At 38.1% G+C, this 7048-nt stretch overlaps 1 pseudogene; it reads left to right on the forward strand.

The window, feature by feature from the left end:
- Nucleotides 1–4806: 4806 nt before the first annotated feature.
- On the forward strand, nt 4807–6230 carry LOC100945843 (annotated as a pseudogene).
- The last annotated feature ends 818 nt before the right edge of the window (nt 6231–7048 follow it).

Consider the following 7048-nt stretch of genomic DNA (forward strand, 5'->3'; position numbering starts at 1 on the left):
CAAATATAGGTTTTTCTTACTTTTTTTTTTTAACTTTCTTTCTTTCTTTCTTTCTTTTTTTTTGAGACAGAGTCTCATTCTGTCACCCTAAGTAGAGTGCTGTGGTATCATAGCTCACAGCAACCTCAAACTCTTGGGCTTGAGCAATCCACCCTCCTCCGTGTTACAGAGTGCTCAGATTACAGGTGTGAGCCACTGTGCCCAGCCATAAATACAGTTTTCATTGAAATGTTGTGAAGTAACTAGGTAATTTGATAAAGGATTGAACAAATAGTATCTTCCATGAGGATAAGGTTCCCAAACCTTTGTGTCCTATGAGCCCTTCTTCATTCTGCCCTGCCCTTTTGAGAAGTTCTACAGTCTCATAAATACAGCATTACTTTTGCATTCTGAGCTATGCAAAAGGTTTTCTCCAGGAACAACTCATGTGATTTAGAGTTCTTTTCATTAAAGTGGTGGCGTTAAAGAGTACGAGGTAGAAGAAATACCTAGAATGAGTCCAAGAATCAGAAGAAGCAAAGTCAAAATATCCACTTTGAAAATCATAATTCACTCTCCACCCTAGAGAGTTTTGTAGCTCTTATTCATACTTCCTAATGGAAGGTACTCACTACTGCTCTGGGAACTAAACTCTGCATTTGAGATATTGCCTTGATAATTTGGTTACTTAATAACTCATTCTTGGATAGAAGGAGCAAAGGAATGGTTTAGGAAGATGATTCACCGGCATTCTTAATTTGCAGCAATTAGCTTCACTTGAGAAGACAGTTATTTTAAGTGCTGAAGGTGGGTGTGGTGAGATTGCACTTACATCTCACCATCTCACTTGTCTCCAGATGCGCCTCCCAACATCTGCAAGAATGGCCTTGGTGCTTCAACAGGAAAGACTAAGATAGGGCAGGGTCATCTTACCCATTCATCCACCAAAACTGGTTTAATATGAGAGTATAATTAGTACTGTCTTTAACTCTTCAAAGTAGTACTTACCCCGATACAGCCCTCTACCAAGTACCAACTCTTTAACTCTTCACAGTAGTACTTACCCCCTGACACAGCCCTCTACCAAGTACCAACTCTTTAACTCTTCACAGTAGTACTTACCCCCTGACACAGCCCTCTACCAAGTACCAAGTCTTTAACTCTTCACAGTAGTACTTACACAGCCCTCTACCAAGTCCACTTTCTCCTCTCTTTTACTGGAAGCATTTCCCAAACCTCAGTTCCTATCACTCCCAACTCTTTTCTCCTCACATTTTTCCCATAAATGCTGCTTCAGTCTCAGAACTCTGACCTCTATGCTAATGATTCCTATCTCTTTATCTTCAAAATCAGAAGTATTTACTAAATAGCTATAAAAATTTACATATTTTTTAAAATTTAAAAGTAATGGAAGAAACTATAAAGAAAAAAATTGATCTGTGCAAAAATTAAAAATGTCTATAGCAGCAAAAGTATACAAAAATAAAAGAGAAATTATAAACAAAAAATTATAATACAACAAATCAACACATAAATAATATAAATAGCATCATATATTATATAAATATTATATGTACTATATTATACAATAAAACTTAAATATTATTGTCTATAAGAGATAATTCTTGAAAGAAGAAATGCAGATCTCTAATGCATACATGGGAAAAAATAAACTTGAAAAAATGCATATTTAAACAGAAAAACAACTATAACTGTGGACGATAATCAAGTGAAAATGCTCATTGCGTCATTATCATAATATCAGTTTGGAAACCATCTAAATGCCCAATTAGGGTAATGCTTCAATAATTATGGTGCAATGTATACTAGAACCTTTAGTGGGGCTTTAGGGATCATCAGGTATTTCATAAACAACATACCTTTTCCCAAAGAGCAAAGATTCAAACTGCTTGAGGAAGTTTCCAGTTAAATATGAAAACACTGAGTAGTATACTTCTACTTGCTTCTAAAACTCCATGAAAATAGCAGCAAAAGGCTAAAGACTAAGGACAAAGAAAAGGGATAATAGTGGATATACTGATGTTCTGATAACACTTTAGAAGTCGAAAACAGATGGAGAAGTCAAAATTGACTTGGCAGAGCTGAAAGAAGTTAAAACTCAAGTGCACATGGAGGAGGATACCAATGCCAAAGAGCTAAGCCACCCTAGAGAACCCCAGGAAGACTGAGAATTTGGAGTTTCAGCTATAGTGGGGGACAAAATAATTGGATGAAAAATCTGTATGGGAAACAATAAATATCCCAGTTTCTCCTTCTCTTTGAACAGTCAAGCAATAACCTTTGATTGTCCTCCAAAGAGAAAGGAGAATTAATCTCCAGAGAATCAAAACAGAACACCTCAATACTTGAAGACTCAGGTGTGGCAGAGAATTGTAGTGATGATGCCTCATATTTAAAATGGGAATTATGTGAAAGTCTGTACAGTGAGCTCAGCTCTCTTCCTCAAACTCATGTCCAAGAATCCCAGCAACCAGGCTTACACCTTCCAGACCTAGACTCCAGGACTTTTCTCTGGAAGAAGTGAATGGTTCCAAAGAATAGATCTATAGACTTACGCTTTGGGGGGACCACACAACAAAGATCCAACTTGGCCCCCGATCATCTCATAGCCAAGCCCACCAGCTGACAGATCTCACCCACCTGCAGAGATCCCAGTCAGCATGTTAGTGCCTGAGTCTATGCACTGCCACAAACTGCTAGAAATGGGAAGAAAGCATCCTTCTGAAATAGACTGCAGCACACCAAAAGACATAACTTGGAGGAAACAGGACAATGCACAAAATGGAAGAAAACTATAGAACTAATTAATAAGATCAGAAAAATGAGAAGACGTTGCACTAATGAAATAAGAACAAAGGAAGTAATTAGGAAAAAGAAAGAGCTATAAAAATTAAAATATGATGGTCAAAACTGCCTAACGAATCTATCAGAATTTTGTCTGAACCACATATGATGGGTTCCATTTCTACATGGATTCCATTTGAATAGAAAGAGACCCACTGATGAAAGGAAAATTTAAATATTATGCACTACACAATATATTATTTTCAGTTATTTTCAAATCATACCCCATAGAGTTTTTAATAACATGGAAAAATCCTTATGATATAATATTGAGTGAGAATAGCAGAAAGTTAGGTATCACAGGCATAGTTTTAGATATTACAGGTCTACATAGGTATTATATTACAGGTATATAATATTTTTACCTATATATACAGTGCATATTGCTGTGTGTATGTGCTGACCCTCTCTCTAGACTCCTTAGCATTTTTACTTCTCATATACTCTCTACCAAATCTAACCTTCCCTCTGGAGTGGCAAAGTTTTGTTACCTCAATCATGGAAGTGCACACAATCCAGTTTCCAGATGGAAAGATACATGGGCAAAAACTTATTTTCCTATGAAGCCAGTAGATGAACTAATACATGCCCATACAAGAGAAAAATTCAATTTAATTCAAGCTGGGGGAGAGAGAGGAGGGGGGGAAAGAGGAGGGAGAAGGATTGGTGTCCTTTCACCTCATGGGCACAATGTAAGGGTATATGCACACCTCCTCACTGAGGGGCACAACTATAAAAGGGATCTCACCTAACAAACACAAACATTGAAACCTAATCATTTGTACCCTCATATGAATCTGAAATTTAAAAACCATATATTTTCCTCTAATACTCTGAAAGTAGTTTAAAATAAAACAGCAAAATAAGGCATAAAAAGACCTTCATAATGCCAGTGTCTGATTAGGACAGTTTACCTAATAAGAAAGCTCCCTGGGGCCTTGCTCATGTCTACTCACTCCTGCTTTACAGGTAATTATTATAAGTTTGGTGATCTAATTTTCAAAATCAAAACAAATTAGCATCAACTATACCAAAACAGATCAGAACCCAAGGCATTAGAAAAAAAGATCCTCTCTTTACGAAGATAGAAGAGTAAGAAGCACATTTTTAAAAATTTCTATCTAATATTATCAAAGTTTTAAAAATATTTCCAAATAATCCTTCCACCTGCCAGTAAGAAAATGGATGAATCAATCATAACACATCTGCACAATGAAGTACTATGCACCCATGAAAAAAGAACGAAAAGCACCTCTATATATTCATGTGGAGTGATCTCCTGGGTGAATCATGAACTGAAAAAGGCAAATTGTGGAACAATGTACGTTATATGCTACTTTTTGTGACAGAAAAATAGAAGAACGATACATATTTGCCTGTTACTGCAAAAATAAACATGGAAGGCTAAACCAAACTAAAGCAAAATGAAAGAAGGAGAGAAGAAAGAAAAGAAGGGCGGGAGGGAGAAAGAAAGGGGAAAAAATTGGCACCGTGGGAAATGATAACTATTACTTCAACTCCTTACTCTGAAAAATTGAAATTAGAAAGAAAGCGTTCCCACTCAAAAGGGCACGCAGTACAGCCGCATCCCCAGTGGTACCTCCCCTCATATCCAGTGGCGTCGTCGCAGCGACTTCGCGGTGAGCAGCTCGGAGCTGTGCCACCACATCTGCACTATCACTGGCAGCATTGTGCCTTATGAGGATTGGCGACATTCTCAGCGCTTCAGGAAACGCTCCCCTGCAACAGCTGCTTTGCGCGACGTTCTGTTGGCGCATGCGCAGGCTGCGGCGTGCCGCGTCACCTCCCACTTCCTTTCCCTGGCCGGCCCCGGCCTGGAGCTGTGACAAAAGTGCTTGAGTACTGAACTCTTCGGAACCAAGGTGTCCTTTTCTCTTGTACCTGTAAACCACCTCGTCAAGACTGGAGCTGTTTGTCGCCTTTTTTTAGTGCCATGCCGTTGGAAACATGGTAGAGAGCACGTTGGGACCCAAGGGCATGAACAAAATTCTCCTAAGCAGTGCCCGGTATATCTCTCTTACAGCAACCAAGGATGGTGCCACTATTCTCAAAAACATTGATGCTGACAATTCAGCAGCTAAAGTTTTAGTTGATACGTCAAGAGTTCAAGATGAAGTTGGTGATGGCACTACCTCTGTTACTCTTTTAGCAGCAGAGTTACTGAGGAAAGCAGAATCTATAATTACAATAACGATTCATCCACAGACCATCATTGCGGTTGGAGAGAAGCCACAAGGCTGCAAGAGAAGCTCTATTGAATTCTGCAGGTGATCGTGATTCTGATGAATTTCAGCTCTGTCAAGATATAATCATTATTGTGGGAGTAACAGTCTCCTCAAAACTTCTTACTCATCACAAAAACCACTTTGCTAAGTTAGCTGTAGAAGCTGTTCTCAGACTGAAAGACTCTAGTGAAATCTGGAGGCAATTCATGCCATCAAGAAGCTAGGAGAAGTCTGACAGATTCCTATTTAGATGAAGGCTTTCTATTGGATAAAAATAATTGGCATAAATCAACCAAAATGAATTGAAAATACTAAAATTCTTATTGCAAATAATAGAATGGATATGGACAAAATAAAGATATTTGGTTCCCAGGTAAGAGTTGATTTTTACAGCAAAGTTTGCAGAAATAGAACATGCAGGAGAAGAAAAAAATGAAGGAGAAAATTGAGCATATTCTTAAGTGTGGAATAAGTTACTGTATTAACAGGAAATTAATTTATAATTATCCTGAACAGCTAGCTCTTTGATGCTGCTGGTGTCATGGCTATTGAGCATACAGATTTTCCAAGTGTGGAATACCTAGCTCTTGTTACAGGTGGTGAAATTGCCTCTACCTCTATCACCTGCACAGAACTGGTGAAGCTTGGAAGTTGCAAACGTATTGAGGAAATTATGATTGGAGAAGACAAACTCATTCACTTTGTGGGGGTTGCCCTTGGTGAGGCTTGCAGAATTATTTTGCACGGTGCCACCCAACAAATTTTAGACAAAACAGAAAGATCTTTGCATTCATAATGCACTATGTATTCTTACCCAAACTGTGAAGGATTCTAAAACAACTGATGGAGGAGGCCGTTCTGAGATGTTGATGGCTTATTCTGTGACACAGCCTGCCTTTAAAACACAAGGCAAAGAAGCTCTTGCCAATCATCACAGTTGACAGTGCAGGCTATGATAGTGAAGATCTGGTGGACTGGATATGAGGCAAGGTACCATTGGAGATATGGCTGTATTGGGTATGACAGAAAGTTTTAAAGTGAAGCAACAAGTTCATTTGAGTGCAGCTGAAGTGCAGAAGTGATTCTAAGTGTGGACACTATCATTAAAGGAAATTTGTCCCTGAGAACCACCCTTGTTAAACATTCCCAAATGTGGTTATCTTTAGACCAGCTCATGGCAAAGTTGTGTCTGAAAGACTTCAACCTCTTAAAGATGACTGTGGAATCTGTTTATCCATGCCCATTATAACCTTAAATTTAGACATTTATCTAAATCTTCTCTTTAAACATGGGTCAAATTTATTTTCTATGTCATTTTCCATACAACTCAGTTGATTAAAAAGTTCATTTCTCATACTGTGCATTAAAACCAAAATTCAAACCATTTAAGAAAAGAAACAACTAAATATTCACCCTGACTTCAAGGAGAAATGGTAATTAATCCCCAGGTGATCAAGAAAATCTTCACAGAAGACTGTCAACTAATATATACAGAACAAAAAATGGAATTTAAAAAATCACCATTTTGCAACCCTTAATAAAAAATAGACTGAGAAAATTATAACCAGTTGATGTTAAAACCATCAGTTGAAAGATAGCTGGGGAGATAACAGCGCCATGTAGCTCCCCAGATTGCATGCTAATTTGCAATCTAGTAGATCAGTAGTGCATCTAAACCACATGATTTAGCATCACTATCATGAAACAACTTGACATCTTCTGCCTCCTGATGTGATGCAACACGAACTACATGGTAGCATCTGTGAAGTGTTCTGCCCATGTTTTACCTAAACCTCACCAAAGTTTAAGCTCTGACTTCCAATTTATAAGAACCATGTGAAAGAGAGGAACTGGTTAAAAGATATAAAAGATACTGCATAAGCTACTACCTACACACCAGTTCAGATCCTCTGAGTCTCACCTCTGTGCAGGGCCATTTTCTCAGCCATCCTTGAAGA

The sequence above is a fragment of the Otolemur garnettii genome, unplaced genomic scaffold (assembly GCF_000181295.1).
Source record: "Otolemur garnettii isolate 467f Iridium unplaced genomic scaffold, OtoGar3 scaffold00006, whole genome shotgun sequence".
Taxonomy (NCBI): Eukaryota; Metazoa; Chordata; class Mammalia; order Primates; family Galagidae; genus Otolemur; species Otolemur garnettii.